Below are 19,717 nucleotides of genomic sequence, written 5' to 3' on the forward strand. Positions count from 1 at the left end.
ATATTTTCTGATAACGAAACTGTACTGACAGTAACATTCATGGTAACAAAGCAGCGTTTATAGTATTAAGTATAAACTGAGTGATTCTGAATAATGAATATCATGTAATACAACACAGCCGATGCTCTACGAATTAGAGAAAATTGTGACATTCAACTGTACATTGTGAACTCTAAGCTACAAATAAATTATTGTCTGTGTGCATCTAAGTAATTGCTTTCTCTGTGAACAAAAACAACCACAGGAAGCAGCCATGCAGCACCACATGCTGCCTTTGCTATGTGTTGAAGAAGAATTTATTTCTAAATGTGCAGAGTAACAGCCACATAGTGTACAGTATTTGCTCTTTTATTTCCTTGCATTCTTCCCGCAAAGCTGCTTGCAGAGAATACAAAAAAAAAAAAAAACAACTGAAAAACACCTCTTGCTACACTGTTGATGTGCAACCATAGCAACAACAACACCAGGCACAATCTCAACATATAACATAATTAAGACAAAGCCTTGGACCGAACATTGGCATTGGTTGATGGAAATATATCGTGTCGATTGTATGTAAAACACCATAGTTTAAAATTGCTTAAGGTCTTGAGATGAAGGTACTTTAAATAGACTGACGCAATTTGTAAATGATAAACTATTGTAGGCTTTAATGGTACATACAGTAGTGTTCAGAATAATAGTATTGTTATGTGACTAAAAAGATTAATCCAGGTTTTGAGTACATTTCTTATTGTTACATGGGAAACAAGGTACCAGTAGATTCAGTAGATTCTCACAAATCCAATAAGACCAAGCATTCATGATATGCACACTCTTAACGCAATGAAATTGGGCTATTAGTAAAAAAAAAAGTAGAAAAGGGGGTGTTAACAATAATAGTAGTGTGGCATTCAGTCAGTGAGTTTGTCTGATTTGCACCTGTTTGTTCCACAAAATTGACGAACTCACTGACTGAATGCCATCTCACCATGTCATTTAGGTCTTTCAGACTTTTATTTTTTTAGGGGAATGGTTCTTGGGAGCATTAGCATGGCTAAAACCCTTCAGCCCCAACCAACGCCCTCTTGACACCCCACCATTTCAAGCATACAAAACACACATACAATAAAGTTAAAACAGCACGTAAAAACAAAACATGTCAGCACCACTAGGATTAAAGTGTAGGTGACATGATAGTTAATGTTTTTTTAGTATTTAAGACTAAAATTAAACAACAGTTTGAAATTTATCCTTTCCTGGTGCAGAGTTACTGAAGAGATAAATATTCAGATTTTGAACTGCGCGCCACTAAAAACCAAGAACGTCCAGGCGAGTCCTGACACTGGAGAAGCAGAAGAAAGTGACATCAGCACCAGAAACATTATCTTAATAGTCCCATTAATTTATGGATTTTTACAGGCTACTGACAGCCCCGTTTCCACCAAGTGGTTCGGGTCGGAGCTGCACAGTGTTTTCAGTGTCAGAACAGTTAAATCTCTCCGTGTGAATAGTTTTAATATTTAATAATAACATGTTACACTACTAACGTACAGTACACTAACTGTATTCAACAAGGAAACAATATTTATTTTAAATATAGCTTATATTTTCAGTCCCTTGTGACATTTTTCAGATTTGAAATGTGTGTACCTGTTTCTCAGAAAAATAAGCATAAATAAATTGGACTTAACAAAAAGCTCCACACTAGAAAAAAAAAATTGTCCATAAACAGCTCGACCTGCTCAGGTTTACAATTGATTTGGGCTTGAATCAGCAGGTGCCGTTCCAGTGATGACGTAGCAACAATATGGCCGCAGCCGAGGGCTAAAATACAGCACAGGCTTCAGACAGATGTTGTTTATCCTTCACCTGCACACTTATATCGACTTTTATTGTTCAGGATTTTTTTTTAAATATCAACATTTCATTATTTTTAGTGATTATTTGTGCGCATTTTTGGTGTCACCTACACTTTAAAAGCCAGCTTTTATTTATTTATTTTTTGCTTAAATATAAATAGTTTGGACATGACCCACTACTTTGAAATCTGAGATGTGTTTTTAGACTGTTGACTCGGCCACACATCCGGGCACTCCATCTGTGAGGTTTTAGCCACGTGCTTAGCAATGCCAGTGACTCGTGATGCAGAAGCAAACCGGAAGTGACGTTCGCGACCAACTTTTTGTATAATTTTTTGCTGCTGCGACCAAATTAATTATTCCCCAAAGCTATTTAGATCACATCATATGACCTTTGGTTGTAGGCGTCCTTAAGGTGGATGAGGCAGACACTGATCTGACGAGGAAACAAACCAGAAGTGACATTCCGCAATCTGACGTGAAAGCAAACCATGCCGCGACCGGGTCCTCATTGCGGAGGAAATGGGTTGCATGGCACATGTGACCATTCAAAATGGCAGCGCCCAAGGTTCTAGGGGTCCTCAGAGTCATGGCAGATGATGCAGTGAGAGTTGGATTCTTTTTTTTTGTCATCACCCAAACATCTCATTCGGCCTTCAGCTTCACTTTGATGTTCAGTATTATGATAGTTCAGTGAGTTTGACTTTTGGCTTAGGTAAAATCAGAACTAATCTTCAATTGAGCAACTTTAAATAATGAACTTAGAAAAATGCACACATCCCGCATAGCTACACAGGTTTTTGACTGCTAAAAGGCTAAATCAATAGATCCAAACTTTTTCTGCAGGGACCTCCTTTGATAGATAATATTTTGGAGGACCCCCAACCATTGTGACACACACATACATGTCTTTTGCTTCCAAACAGCACTGGAATTTATTTTAAACAATTGAATTTATACAAAACTACAATTTCTTCTTGAACAAAACTCAGTAAAGTGACAAATCACTTTTACAGCAGAATTAATAAAAGTGACATTCATCATAAATCTTACACACACACACCCACATATTGTGTGTAACACGCTTGTCTATGTTCTCCTAACGGTGTTCAATCATTAACATCAGTGTTGCCAGAGAGCTGATGGTTTCCAGCCCAAACACCATCCAAAAACCACCAAAAATGGATACAAACTGTAACTATAAGATATTAGTTATTTAATATATAGTACTTACATATGTAATGTTTTAACTAAATATAATAGCTACCTCGGGGGCGGCGCTTTGGAAGCCACTGGGCTAACGTATGTTACCAACTACATGTTGCTGAAGGCCTAAAGGCCCGTTTACACTTAGACGGTAAGAGCTCCCGGAAGCCTCCCGGTAGAGTTTTTGGCCGTCTTAAGGATCAAAAATTATTCAACATGTCGAATAATTCCGGGAGCGCTCCCGGAGAATTTGCGTGACGACGGAGACAACGCAAACAACGGCATTTGATACTTTTTAATCGCAGTTTCATCCTGCCCCTTCCTGTAGTGCCGCAGTTTACACCGCCGTAATTGGCAACTGGCGTTGTATCCCTAACCAACGGTGTGTAAAACGGCGATAGAGCCCACATCGGCGTCCTCAACAGTGTTTTAACCGGCGACAGAGGCAGACAAAATGGCGGCGCTAGCGGACATTACACCATTCTAAACGCCACGTCCCGGTTAAAACGGCGTTCCAAACGGCCGATAGGTGGCGGTCAGTATAAAAATGCTAGCGCGCTGCATGCAGGCCTTTCACTCGCGGCCAGCTCCAAATATTTTTGCAGAGAAGCTCCAGTATGCCTCCTAAAAGAAAGTTGGCAGCAGCAAGGACTTAAAGAAGAAGGAAACCAAGAGGTCTGGTTCAGAAGCAGAGGGGAGGCCTGTGGTGGAGACGGAGCAACACGTTGAGGAGGGGAAAAGGAAGGAGAAGAAAAGGCTGAGGATGATCTCCCTCCCCCTGCAGTGACAGAGGCATGTATTCCTGCTGCTTCAGCCTATTATACTCTGGGGGCGGTGCCTATATGCAAATGATCCTGGAGTAACGCAAGATTTGCCTGGATAAAAACCTGCGTATTAACCAGCGGTACACAGGGCATTATCGGCGGCAGCAGAACACCGCTGTTCTCACGCGCGTCTTAACCTGCGATTGTAAAGGATAGAACTGGGTATTAACCCCCGTTGCCTGACGTGTGCTGGATGCTATGGCGTCAAAACGCCGCTTTATTCGGCGGATTTAGCGGCGTTTTATCCGCCTATTTGTGGATAGTATGGCGGTCAAAACGCCGGCAAAATGCTCCACCCCTTTCCACTGTGAAAACAGCCGGAACTACTGCGAACTTCAGTCTACGTACTACCTACCGACAAAACCGTCTATGTGTAAATGGGGCTTAAGTGTAAAACCATTAGCAGATCAATGAACTTCCACTGAATTTAGTTCCACAAACGTTAAGTCAGCAAACATTTCTTTGAATAAAGTTTAACATCCAAAAAATGTTTGTAAACGCTCAAATAAAAAAAATGTCCAATAAGCAAAATCTCCACGTCATGTGAAGGCAACAAGCATATCACTTCAACAAGATGGAGGAACAGGAAGTCAAGCCTGAGTAAATGCATTATTTAGGCTATATTCTACTCCCTCTTCACCCATGACTGCACCCCCGTTCACTCCACCAGTGCCACTGTCAATGCTGTTGACGACATCACCGTAGTAGGACAATGAGTCAGTCTACAGGGAGCATTCAACCAACTGGTGCTTCGACAATAACCTGATCTGCTTTACAGGGTGTTATAGCCCCCCCCCCCCAAACACCTAAAAAAATTACCGGTTTAGTGTCATCACAGTTAACATGTCAATAAGCTGATTAGCAGCTCACTTTTGCATTAGCTGTACCCACCACCGATTGCAACATACTGCATTTCAGATTTGGATAAAACATTCTTAATTAGATCATAATGCATGAAGATAATGAAGCACAAATGTATTGATCGTCTGATTCATTCAAGCAGCAAGGCACAGCCCCAAAAGAACAATCAAACTCTTCTTGCAAAACTCATTGCCACAAATGAATGCTATTTTATAACCGTTTATACTCAGCAGGGGACACATAAAGGGATGCAAATAAATTATTATAACATTTTTGACCTAAATTAACACTTAACTGTAGAGCAGAAACTCAACATTCTATGAAAGGCAAAATCAAATCAAATCAAATCAAATCAATTTTATTTATATAGCGCCAAATCACAACAGTTGCCCCAAGGCGCCTTATATTGTAAGGCAAGGCCATACAATAATTACGGAAAAACCCCAACAGTCAAAACGACCCCCTGTGAGCAAGCACTTGGCAACAGTGGGAAGGAAAAACTCCCTTTTAACAGGAAGAAACATCCAGCAGAACCAGACTCATGGAGGGGCAGTCTTCTGCTGGGACTGGTTGGGGCTGAGGGAGAGAACCAGGAAAAAGACATACTGTGGAGGGGAGCAGAGATCAATCACTAATGATTAAATGCAGAGTGGTGCATACAGAGCAAAAAGAGAAAGAAACACTCAGTGCATCATGGGAACCCCCCAGCAGTCTAAGTCTATAGCAGCATAACTAAGGGATGGTTCAGGGTCACCTGATCCAGCCCTAACTATAAGCTTTAGCAAAAAGGAAAGTTTTAAGCCTAATCTTAAAAGTAGATAGGGTGTCTGTCTCCCTGATCCGAATTGGGAGCTGGTTCCACAGGAGAGGAGCCTGAAAGCTGAAGGCTCTGCCTCCCATTCTACTCTTACAAACCCTAGGAACTACAAGTAAGCCTGCAGTCTGAGAGCGAAGCGCTCTATTGGGGTGATATGGTACTATGAGGTCCCTAAGATAAGATGGGACCTGATTATTCAAAACCTTATAAGTAAGAAGAATAATTTTAAATTCTATTCTAGAATTAACAGGAAGCCAATGAAGAGAGGTCAAAAGCAAATACTAAAGCAATGATAGCACCTTTTCGGCATATTAATGTAACAGACCACAACTGTGATAATATGACAGATAAATTAATCTTATGTACGGGCAAACATTCTCTGTTAAAACGCATGCATTATTCAATACTGCTGCACTATTATGCCTAAATATTAACATAAAGTTGAGAACCGAATGTGACAAATACATATGCTTGCTTAGCTTGTTGATAATTTGCATTTATCTAATTTATTTCAGCCTCAACCATGTACAGTAATTCTACAACCCCAAATCAGAAAAAAAGTTGGGGCATGCAAATGCCCCCCCCAAAAAAACAACTTCCATTTCATTGCAGACCCTATGATCCCAAGATATTTCATGTGGTCAACTGCACTTCATTTGTTTGTAAGTCCCTTCGGCTGCTGCCTTGTTTTCACTTGGGATCCAAGGTGGATGCCCTTCCTGATGCAACTCCACATTACATGGACACGGGACAGAATATGGGACATGGCTCAGTGCGACTGTGGCCTCTAGTTCTCACATATAACCTCTTTGATAAAAATCTTTTTTTTTTCCATAACATCCCAACTTTTTTTCTGATTTGAAAATGTATATCAATAAATTTAATTTCAACTTGCAGTATAATTAAATCTGTTTAGGGCTACATGCCATTGAAGGCCCACCATTTAAGTCTTTTTTTCAATACATATACATAAATATATGACAAAAGGAGGAAAACATAGGACTAAAGCGACATAAGAAAAATAAGAACTATAGAGAAACTGTGGTTTTTCTCATGTCCTGTCCTTTGTATTTAGAAATGGCGCACACACACACACACACACACTGGAGAGTCCGTCGCCTCTCAGAAAGCCTCATTTGTACGCTGAGAGCAAGCAAAACGAAAAAGCTGGGTAATGATCCAGCTACGCATTATAATCATAAGAGTGTAGGAACTGAAGTGAGATGGCATAAACACAGACAATCCAGTAGATTCCCCTTTAATTGCTTCCTCTTCTGCGGAGGGCAAAGAGAAAATCGGAATATTTAGTGGGATGGTAAGGTGGGGTGGGCGTGGAGGGGGGGTGTTGCTCTTCAGAGCAACGCTTATGCGAGATAATAACAAAAAAAGAAAATGCTGACAGGGAAAGGGATGAGAGGGAGCAGAACGCAGGGTTTTGTTTTTCTGGGTTAGAATTTATCTTTACTTTTGTGCCCCTTTATTTGTGAGAGAAAGAGACAGGCTTGAAGCTAATAATCAACAAGATACTAGAAAATACACAAGCAGAAGAATGTAATTTCATCACAATGGTGGTTTAATAAGGAAAGAAACTATACCATTGTTGTAAAACTGACTGTGAGCGGGATGAAAATTAGCCTGTGGCATAAACAAGGATTAGGAGGGATTTTTAGAACATTAAAACAAAATGCCATAAGCTGTTGGCTTTTTCATATAGTACTACTTAATGCAACAGTGCAGCAGCTAGAACAAATACAAGAATACTTATAATGATTACTTTTTAAATCTGCTACAAGTCAACAAGAAAGTCCTTCAAAGGGGTCATGCCCTGCAAAAATGGTTTCTTATCTGCATTTTACACAGATATGATATGTTATTTAGTGCATATTGAGCACATAGCATGAGTGCATTTGGGGAGTGTCTAACTGCACTTTAATATTTACAAGACACATAATCCAAGTGCAAGGTATGACGCTGAGAGTCATCAGTGTCCTGACAGTAATGCATGCTTCAACCTGGTGCCTTGGTGATTAGGGTGGCTCAGTGGTTAGCACTCTTCCATCACAACCAGTAAGAAGGTCTGGGGTTCCATTCTACCTTTCTGTGTGGCATTTAAATGTTTCCTCCCACTATCAAAAAGATGCATCTTAAAAGTCGTTCCGTTCTCCTGTCTTGACCAAGCCAGTGTCTCAAAATGTGGAGTTGGTCCCCAGGTGTTAGACTAAGGCTCCCCACTGATACTAGTCATTTGAGGGCCATACTAAAATACGAAATGGATGAAATGGAGTGAAATGGGGACTGATAATCACGAAATGGGGGTAAAATGTAACGGAATGGAGCAGACTGACGCAGACTGACTTCAAGTAAGTACTTTTATTTAATTGTTTGGTGTTTGTTTTTTGTGAGATGTGCTCAGTACAACAATGGTGTGCCAGAGGGTGCACCATCTGGTGTTCAAGAGATGAAACTTCAGCCACTGGGTCAGTCTGCTCCATTTCATTACATTTTACCCCCATTTCACTCCATTTCGCATTTTTTTAGTAAAGTACTTAATTTAATCATATTTGGAGTCAGTCTGGATCAGTCTGCTCCATTTCATTACATTTCACCCCCACTTCATATTCATGTATGTACAATGAAAATAAAGGCTCTTCTTCCCTTCTAGATGGTTGACTCAGTAGGTGAAAGGAGTGAATGGTTATTTTTTTTTTAAATGAGGAAACAGATCACACACAGGTAAAATATTCGCAGGATTAGCCACCAAAGCTACCTGAGGTGAAGCAGTTTGAACACCTCATTCCTGTAATGCCTCCTTTACCTATGATCACCCTATTTACTTCATAATCGGCACAGGCAGACATCTGCATGTGAACCCAGAAGACAACCAATGTAAAATATGGTAAAAATCTAATTTACTCAGATTTTGTATTTTGCCATCAGATTTTATTTTTTATTTCATGTTTAATTTTTGCTTTCTTTTTTATAAGTCTACAGTGCAATTGCTTTGTTTTGTACCATGATACAATGCACCACCTAGAGGTCAGTTGTTTTCAGTCACCACACACACTTTGTGATTATAGATGAGGACAGGAGTGTAAATTGACTGGTAAATCGAGAGCCTCACGTTGTGTTTCAGCTCCGTCTTCACCATGACACTCTGCTACAGCTTCTGCAGGACCTCAGATGCAGCACCAATCCCTCTATGACAAATAGTTGATGAGTTAGTAACACAATGAGGAAATAAAAACATTTCATGCCTATAAATTCACCAGTCAGTTTCTCTGCTTGTGGTAAGAGGTTATCAAGAGGAAGATAATGAACTTTTCTTTCCAACTCTGCAACATCAGTTGCATCCAACAATTGTATCAACAAACACCCACACCAACAAGCCACCAGACCACCATTACTGTTTGAATTAATCTAAATGCTTACTGATTTTGATTCCCCTCCAATTCACTAGCACTCGTGATGCACATCAACTGGAAAACCCATTTTGCAGGGCCTCAGCTCAGCCAATTTCTATCTGTCACAGGTACTGGGGAATTGACTGTGCAACATGTAGCATGTCACTTTAAAGTTTAAAGTGACAGTAAAATGGGAAATCACTTTGTGCTAGCCACATGCTGTTGTCGCCTCCCATAAGAACTTTGTTCAGTCAGATAAAAAAGTTCTTAAAGCTAAATGGTTAGTGGGGAAAAAACAAGAGCATCAGTTCACAAGACACCATGTCACCATGCAACCAGTCAGGAAACCAACTGGCTCTCTGTACTACATACTTTTATAATTGATAGAGATGCATGCATCCGACATGAAAGTGCAGGTTCAGCTGCATGCACTGGTACACAAAATGCACCCATTCATACATGCTGTACAGTTGTGGTCAGAATTACATTCATCATGTGCATCAATGTTGTGGCAGTATTGGGCTTTCAATGACTTCTTTGAACTTTTCTTTTTCTGGGCTTGAATGTTTCTGCAGCATGCATCTGTGAGAAAAATTTTGTACATTTCTGAGATTGCTTGAAGAATCGGCCCAGCAAGGGACAGTATTGCATTCGCTCTACTGTACTGTTGTGACCAAAAGGGAGCTGAGCCAAAAGGCAAAGCTCTCAATCTACCGGACAATCTTCGTTCCTACGCTCACCTATGGTCATGAGGGCTGGTCATGACCAAAAGAATTAGATCATGGATACAAGTGGCCGAAATGGGCTTCCTCAGGAGGGTGGTTGGTGTCTCCCTTAAGAGAGAGCGAGAAGCTCAATCATCCATGAGGCGCTCGGCTGAGGTGGTTCGAGCATTTGGTAAGGATGCCCCCTGGGCACCTCCCTAGGGAGGTGTTCCAGGCATGTCCATGTGGGAGGAGATCCCGGGGAAGACCCAGGACTAGTGGGGAGATTATATCTCCACACTGGCCTGGGAATGCCTCAGGATACCCCAGTCACAGGTGGTTAATGTGGCCTAGGAAACTGAAGTCTGGGGTCTCCTTCAGGAGCTGTTGCCCACGCGACCCGATCCTGGTTAAGCGGTTGAAGATGAGTAAATTGACTGCATTTCTATAGCGTTTTTCCATCTGCATCAGATGCTTTAAGTGCTTTACACATCAATGCCTCACATTCACCCAGATGTCAGGCTGCTGCCATGCAAGGTGCCCACTACACACCCGGAGCAACTAGGGGATTAAGTACCTTGCCCAAGGGCCCTTAGTCATTTTCCGGTCAGGCAGGGATTTGAACCGAGGATCCTCTGGTCTCAAGCCCAGAGCTTAACGATGAGACCATCACCTCCCCAGTGATGAGTGAGTAAATGCATAGAGCAATTTTCACTATAGGTATGTGCAATGACAATAAAGGCCCGTCTTCAATTTGGTGGGAAGAATGAGCCATCTGGGACAGATTTGTTGTTGTTTTGTCACAGAAAACCTACCAGCTGTTGTCAATCATGATCAGTAATAGGAAGTTAAAATGCCTTGCCAAGTTAATACACATTTTAGAAACTTTGAGCATCCTTGTACATAATCATCTATGTGTACACCACCAAACATTTGACTGGTAGTGTATGTATAATTTTGACCTTATGTTGATTTAAGAAACATAGAATCTTATCTATTAATGTGAACATGCGTCAGTACAAAATGTAAAATCATCCCAAACACAACACCGGCTGCAGCAGCTACACAGTCTACCTCACACTACCACACGCCACACTTTAAATAAACCACACAAACAGACCAACAACATGACCTAACAAGCTCAGCCTGCAGGGCAGACTGTGGAGCCGCTGTCTGATTACCTGTTTACTCATCTGTAGCAAATGCTGATCAATAAGGAAACGTTCCACCAAACCACTGACAGATGATCAAAGTTAATCTTAAGAAAACAGACAAATAAGAGTAAGAGTCTTTTCAGCTGCGAGTACCAGAGGCTGGGTTACATTCGGGCATGGTGAGGTGATTTCTTAGCATGTCATATTAGATTTGTCAGGGATCGAAGCTTGAAATGTGCCTGGAGCGAGCTGTAAACAAATGTGTTACCTATGGAAATGCATTTCCATGAACACAATTACTGTACTGAGTTATACAAGTACATTAAAACATAACCGTCCAACCAATCAACCAAAGAAACAAGACTGTTTCTGATCTGTGTAAAGCATAAGCTTACTTTCTGATGATGTTATTAAGTAGGGTTGGGACAAATAATGAAAATCATTCGTCGACTAGTCGGGTACTATTCGTTATCGACTAGTGGACTCCTCAGCGACTAAATTTGACATCGAATGAATGAAGCCAATTTTGAATCTACATGGATAAAACTCAAATGCAACACTGATTTGAACAAATATAAGGACAAAATCACAAATAGAAAAAAACTGCATTACCATGAAGACGATACCTGCAGTCATTTACTAGTCATAGACTACCCGTTTGAGTTGACTAATTCACCTACCAAGGTTCACACACTTGCTTCACTGAGTGAAGAGAGTGTTGGCAGCTCCAGCAGGTCTGTTCTTTTAAGAGTTAAATTAACTTAATAAATGGCTTAACGACTAGTAAAAAATAACTGACTCGTCGGATGTTAGCTAGTTGTAGTCGACTATTACGACTAGTTGTCCCATCCCTATTATTAAGGTTGATATGAAAGATGAATGTGGAACTACACTTTTTATGATCACTGACATTTTCAATTGTGAACAATTACTCTTGCATAGCAAGGGGCTCCATCAAATCCCGGCTTATTTTGATAAGCCTCCCTTATGTACATGAGACTTTGGTCCCATCACTGTGGAATGCTAAGTATCCATGGCAACTTATGATTCTGGACTAGCCTGGTCCGTAGCAGGTTAACTGTCCAGATTAATTTATAGGTGTTGCCTTCCACCACAAACGTATTCCCAAATATCAGTTCTGTCCAGTTTCATCACGCTTGCATCACCATCTCCTAAGATCATAGAGCAAGTTGAGAAATATAAATTCAGACTTTCTTCTGTCAATGTAACCAAGCATGAATTTACAAATGGACATCAGTTCCAAAGAATTGATTATTAAAAAACAAAACATTGCTGCTTATGTGGTCTGTGCACACGCATAATGCTGGCTTGTATAAGCTTTGTTCGAGTTAGTGGAACAGATGACCCTGACAGATGACAGAGCAGTATAAAAACAGAGCCCACCTCACTGTTTGGGGTTCCTCTTTGCTGAGAGCTTGCAGGAACACCAGGCGCCTGGTTGGAAGCTCTCAGCTCCTGGGACCCTCAGAACGTCTGGGTATGGCCTCACTCATTCTATAAAACTTGCATTCTGTTAAATTCTGTGACATTTAAATTGTGTTTAATAAAGCTCTGAGTGGTGGTCTAGCCCTCAGAGTAATTATGTTCAAACTTAAATAACTGGTCAAAACCTTCTTTCAAATCAACGGACGCGTGGGATAAGAGAGACAGGGGAGAGCGAGGTCACTGGAGACCCCTGAATTATCCCAAGAACCCTTAACTTGAATAACAGGTGTTACAAAATGGATGGATGGATGGATAGATGGATCAATCAATCAATCAATCAGCATTTCTTTATAAAGCACTTTACAGCACTGACTGGTGTCCAAAGTGCTTAACATTAAAAACACAAATTCACAAAAATAAAACACATATAGAATAAAATTTTAAAACAACACATAAAAAGTACATAAAAATATCAGAACATGTCACCTCCCCACTAAGTGTTAAAAGCCAGTTTAAATAAATAAGTCTTTAACTTAGATTTAAAAAGTGCTAGGTCAGGAATAGTACGTAACTCAAGAGGTAGCTCATTCCACAGTCTGGGGCCAGCTACCGCGAAAGCATGATCACCCCAGCGTGTATATCTTGAGCTTGCAACATCTAAGTAAAGCTGGCCAGACGCCCTTAAAGTTTTACTCTAGGTGCGCAAAGTTAAAATTTCAGAGAAGTAGGGAGGTGCAAGGCCATAAATAGCTTTAAAAACAAACATTAAAATTTTAAAATCAATTCTAAAATGAACTGGAAGCCAGTGGAGTGAGTACAGGACGGGCGTAATATGCTCACGTCTAAAAGTGTTTGTTAAAAGACGAGCAGCAGCATTCTGCACCAATTGGAGATGTGCAAGAGATGACTGATTAATGCCCGAATAAAGTGCATTACAATAATCAAGTCTGGAGCTGATGAAATCATGAATGGCTGTCTCAAGATCACGTCTACTGAGAAAGTGCTTTATTTTAGCCAAAAGGTGAAGTTGGAAAAAACTAGCTTTGACAACAGAGTTTATCTGTTGATCAAACCTCAAACAGCTGTCAAATATCACTCCCAAATTCTTGACAGCTGGTTTTACATAGCTAGCCAAAGCACCAAAATTTGGTGTTACCACATTTGGTATGCCAGAGCGCTCAAACACCATGATCTCAGTTTTACCATCATTCAGGTAAAGGAAGTTTTGGGACAGCCACTTCTTTACATCACGAATACAATTAAATAATGATGACAAAGCATCACTCCTATTAGTCCTCACAGGCAGATAGATTTGCAGATCATCTGCATAACAATGAAAGGACAGGTTGTGCTGGGTTATAACTGACCTCAATGGCAGAATGTACAAAGAAAATAGAATCGGCCCAAGGACAGAACCCTGCGTCACTCCACAAGACAGATGAGCAGTTGATGAGGAAAGGTCCCCAATCATGACAGAAAAGCTCCTTTCAGCCAAATATGATCTAAACCAAAGTGCAGTACCCTGAATGCCAATAAAATGTTCTAACCGGGAGACAAGTACTGTGTGATCCACAGTATCAAAGGCTGCTGTGAGGTCCAACAGAACCAGCACGGCGGGATTCCCTGCATCCACCGACAGAGTAATATCATTATGAACTTTTAAAAGTGCTGACTCAGTGCTGTGTCGTGATCTAAACCCAGATTGGAATTTTTCAAGGATGAGATTGTCTTCTAAAAATGATTGTAACTGTAAAAAGACAACCTTTTCTAAAACCTCAGACAGAAATGGCAGATGAGACACAGGTCTAAAATTAGATAAAACTGACGAGTCCAGGTGAGGTTTTTTAAGAAGAGGTCGAACCACATCATGTTTAAAAGCAGCTGGAACAGATGGATGGATGGATGGATGGATGGATGAATGAATGGATGGATGGATGGATGGATGGATGGATGGATGGATGGATGGATGGATGGATGGATGGATGGATGGATGGATGGATGGATGGATGGACTGTCCTGGATCTAATCTGTCACTGACTTCCAGGAAATGGTCATGAACCATCCCTGGTTCTCAAGACCAGGCACCTAAGTGGCTCTACTCTTTTTTAATAAGATATTTAGATGTACCTTAGTATACACTAGTAGAGTTCCACCTTATATTTGGAATGTATAATAGAAGATACAGTGGGGCCAAAAAAAGTATTTAGCCGGTCCCTGATTGTGCAAGTTCTCCTACTTAGAAAGATGAGAGAGGTTTGTAATTTTCAACATACAGTAGTGTTCAGAATAATAGTAGCACTATGTGACTAAAAAGATTAATCCAGGTTTTGAGTATATTTCTTATTGTTACATGGGAAACAAGGTACCAGTAGATTCATTAGATTCTCACAAATCCAACAAGACCAAGCATTCATGATATGCACACTCTTAAGGCTATGAAATTGGGCTATTAGTAAAAAAAAAGTAGAAAAGGGGGTGTTCACAATAATAGTAGTGTGGCATTCAGTCAGTGAGTTTGTCAGTTTTGTGGAACAAACAGGTGTGAATCAGGTGTCCCCTATTTAAGGGTGAAGCCAGCACCTGTTGAACATGCTTTTCTCTTTGAAAGCCTGAGGAAAATGGGACATTCAAGACATTGTTCAGAAGAACAGCGTAGTTTGATTAAAAAGTTGATTGGAGAGGGGAAAACGTATATGCAGGTGCAAAAAATTATAGGCTGTTCATCTACAATGATCTCCAAAGCTTTAAAATGGACAAAAAAAAACAAACAAAAAAAAGAGACGCGTGGAAGAAAATGGAAAACAACCATCAAAATGGATATAAGAATAACCAGAATGGCAAAGGCTCACCCATTGATCAGCTCCAGGATGATCAAAGACAGTGTGGAGATACCTGTAAGTGCTGTGACAGTTAGAAGACGCCTGTGTGAAGCTAATTTATTTGCAAGAATCCCCACAAAGTCCCTCTGTTAAATAAAAGACATGTGCATAAGAGGTTACAATTTGCCAAAGAACACATCAACTGGCCTAAAGAGAAATGGAGGAATATTTTGTGGAGTGATGAGAGTAAAATTGTTCTTTTTGGGTCCAAGGGCCGCAGACAGTTTGTGAGATGACCCCCAAACTCTGAATTCAAGCCACAGTTCACAGTGAAGACAGTGAAGCATGGTGGTGCAAGCATCACAATATGGGCATGTTTCTCCTACTATGGTGTTGGGCCTATATATCGCATACCAGGTATCATGGATCAGTTTGGATATGTCAAAATACTTGAAGAGGTCATGTTGCCATATACTGAAGAGGACATGCCCTTGAAATGGGTGTTTCAACAAGACAATGACCCCAAGCACACTAGTAAACGAGCAAAATCTTGGCTCCAAACCAACAAAATGAATGCCTCGCAGATGTGAAGAAATCATGAAAAACTGTGGTTATACAACTAAATACTAGTTTAGTGATTCACATGATTGCTAAAAAAGCAGTTTGAACATAATAGTTTTGAGTTTGTAGCATCAACAGCAGATGCTGCTATTATTGTGAACACCCCTTTTTCTACTTTTTTTTTTACTAATAGCCCAATTTCATAGCCTTAAGAGTGTGCATATCATGAATGCTTGGTCTTGTTGGATTTCTGAGAATCTACTGAATCTACTGGTACCTTGTTCCCATGTAACAATAAGAAATATACTCAAAACCTGGATTAATCTTTTTAGTGACATAGCACTACTATTATTTTGAACACTACTGTAGGTACACTTCAACTGTGAGAGAAAAAATGAGAAAAAAAAATCCAAGAAATAACACTGTCAGATTTTTAAAGAATTTATTTGTAAATTATAGTGGAAAATAAGTATTTGGTCAATAACAAAAGTTCAACTCAGTACTTTGTAACATAATCTTTGTTGGCAATGACAGAGGTCAAACGTTTCCTGTACGTCTTCACCAGGTTTGCACATACTGTAGCTGGTATTTTGGCCCATTCCTCCATGCAGATCTCCTCTAGAGCAGTGATGTTTTGGGGCTGTCGCTGGGCAACATGGACTTTCAACTCCTTCAACAAATTTTCTATGGGGTTGTGGTCTGGAGACTGGCTTGGCTACTCCAGGACCTTGAGGCCTGGTGCAAATCTACAATTTTCTTCCTGGTGTCCTTCGACAGCTCTTTGGCCATGGTTGAGTTTGGAGTCTGACTGTTTGAGGCTGTGGATAGGTGTCTGTTATACAGATAACGAGTTCAAACAGGTGCCAATAATACAGGTAACAGGTGGAGGACAGAAGAGCTTCTAAAAGAAGTTACAGGTCTGTGAGAGCCAAAAATCTTGCTTGTTTGTGGGTGACCAAATACTTATTTTCCACCATAATTTTCAAATAAATTCTTTAAAAATCCTACAATGTGATTTTCTGGATTTTTTTTTTCTCATTTTGTCTTTCATAATTGAAGTGTACCTATGTTGAAAATTACAGACCTCTATCATCTTTCTAAGTAGGAGAACCTGCACAATCATGGACTGGCCCCACTGTATACCTTAATGAATTTTCATGTATGTGTGTGGTCATGATATTGAACTTCTAGAGATGTTTATTATTCTTTGCAGTAATATTCCAGTCTTTGTTTATAACAGGAAGGAGCCCTTATCCATAATCAAGGTAAGTTACTGCTGTCAGTCGCTTTAAAAAGTTTCTTTACATTTACTGAGGAAAAGGTGTACGTTTCCTCTGTTAGGCATCCTCATCATGCTGCCACCCACTTCTAATCACATATTCATCTATTCAGTTGGGAGAAGAAGCTGTTTTCTTTGAGGTTTTTAGCTTGCCACCTTGGCTTCCTTTGTCTTGCAGTTTAGCTATTTATGGCATGACTAATCTATGTTAATACTGACTGTCTTAGTTTCTATCATGAGTGAAAAGTTGAACCTCAAAGCATCTAAAAACAGGGCTTAGGTTGGAAAATCTTAGAGCTTCTTCTTTCAGTGTTTGGTCGGCTTTGATGTGCAACTTCAATTGAAGTTACTCAAATACATTTTGTCTTGATGCCATTTCCTTATCTAAAGTGACACCACATTTTTGAGCATGATGATCCGTTGACTCTGGTCCATCTTTCACGCTGTTGTGTCAATGCATCACATTATCATCACACAAACATGTCCTTGCAGAGTTCTACAATATAACCAGAGCTCCCACTATCAGAATCAAAATTCTGATAGTACACTTTACACACCATGTCGTGTGCTGTGTGGCACACATAGAGCTTGTATGGTAATGGCCACAGCATATTTGGTAACCATTATGCAACTGTCAGATTTTCAAGGGGTATTTTCACTCTTGAACACTACATAGAACAAAAATTTTAAAGGGTGATTCTGAGAGTCTTACGTGCAAAATGGAGAACCTGTACAACCCTAAATGTGGTGATGAGCTATGACAGAAAGTGTTCTTCTAGCTTTCTGTGAAAGAACTAGGCAGCACATTAGCCTTGATATTCATTGACTTTCTATACCAGCTTACTGAAATCCACGGTCACAGGGGGCTGAAGCCTGTTCAGTCATAGGGTGTGAGGTGGGTACACCCCAGACATTGCATCAGTCTGTAGCAGGGCCACATATAAACAGACAAACAAGCACACATATTGACACACATGCATGCACACGTACGGTCAATTTGGAGTTACCAATTCACCTAACCTGCATGTCTTTGAAAGTGAGACAAAGCCAGAGTACCCGGAGGTAACCCATGCAAACATGGGCAGAACATGCAACCAGATGGGAAGTGATCCCACGACCTTCTTGCTTTGAGGCTAGTAGTGCTAATCACTAAGCCACAGTGCTGCCTCACTTCTTTATATTGCAAATGTATAATACAGCATGATGTGATCCATGATTGACTGAGCTCAATACGTGTGCTTTAAGCAATTTGTGGCAAGAAGAGAGTGTCAAACCTGAAAACAAAGGGAAAAAAATGCTCAAAATTCTCAAAGGAGCCTTATTCAGGTATATAACCAAGTTGTGTACCACAAATTTCTGGCTCCAGGGTCAGATTTAGCAACTTGGCTGCCAGTTTGAGACCATTACTATGCAATTCATGCACTGAAATGACTTGGCATTTTAAAACACTTTTTTTTGTGTGTAGTACCCCATTTTAAGAGAGAAAAGTAATTACACATCGGGTGTTTCATGGCTAGATGTGTTATTATGAAATTATTTCATGAACAACTTAGTGTGAAAGGACAAGAGGTGATTTCAAGTGTTCCATATCATTGGACACTCTTTAAATCATTGGGAAATGGAAAGAATGAAGCACATTATGTAAAATCAAACTCCCGGTGCTATGGTAGTGACCATGCATGTTAGGGACAATTGACAGAAGCCATCGAGACACAAACAGCAACTTGCACAAATCCAACCTGCTATTCTTTAACCAGTTTCTCAATTTAGAAGTAACCAACAGTGTACCGAGACATCAAAGCCCAGGTGTGAGATTATGTAGACATTTGTGATATACACCAAGCTCGAACCTCGCTCTGCCCATCAAAAATTAAGCTGTCACTATTCTGTTAAATGCACAAGACCTGTGACTGACACATTTATTTATTATTTATTTATCTTTATCAGAAAAAGTTGAATACATGTTAAATGCAGAAGGTAGAATAATTCATGAAGTTGCCAGATTCTGTCATTTAAGATTTGAAAAACAAAACCAAGTGTGTTCATAGCACAGCCTAAAGCCCCTTTCACATTGGTGTATTCGTAGAGCTGCGTATTGCAGCTTTGTGTTTCATTTAAATATGCCCAAAATGCACGCGTACTCAGCCTTTTTCCATGTTCGTTTCATACTTGCAGCTGCGTGTGTTCGCTTTTTTAATGTGTGCACACAGTCGCGTGTACCTTGCCGCTATTTAAACCCAGTTCACTCCTGCCGGCTGTGCAGAACACATCACTGCACTTGGAAAACAGTGGACTGCATCATGAGGTTTTTACAGTTTCATTACTGCCACGATCAGGGCGTCTGATGAGCGCACCGACATGCAGCGAGTGTGCTTTTATTTTAAAGTCACAGGTTTGATCACACACACAGAGAGAGACAGAGATAGAGGGAGAGGGAGAGGGAGAGAGAGCGAGCGACCAACCTGCTGTCTCTGTTGTGTTTCTGGATTTCTGAGTTGAGGTTCGATTCCCTGTTCTGAGCACAGAGGTGGAGGATAGGAGCATGAAAAAACAAAACAAAACACGAGACTGGGCTGCCCCAACCACGCTGTTAGTGAGGATGAATGAGTCATGCGTTGAACATGGCCACCTAGCCACGATGTTAGTTAGATGCATTTGTGCATCACATATGGTTTGAACATTGATGGAATGAAAATGTTTCCTATTAACAAACACAAATTCATCATGTGATGGTGCCTTTTTAACAATATGTGTGCAGCCAATAGCTTCAGTGACATTAGGGAAACTGGCTCTCATTGCAAATT

General features: G+C 40.4%; 1 protein-coding gene across 1 annotated transcript in view; it reads right to left on the minus strand.

Moving 5' to 3' along the window:
* lsamp (limbic system associated membrane protein) overlaps positions 1–19,717 on the minus strand; it is an 888,177-nt gene that overhangs the window by 367,512 nt on the left and 500,948 nt on the right.

This window comes from Thalassophryne amazonica, chromosome 4 (genome assembly GCF_902500255.1).
Source record: "Thalassophryne amazonica chromosome 4, fThaAma1.1, whole genome shotgun sequence".
NCBI classification, from domain to species: domain Eukaryota; kingdom Metazoa; phylum Chordata; class Actinopteri; order Batrachoidiformes; family Batrachoididae; genus Thalassophryne; species Thalassophryne amazonica.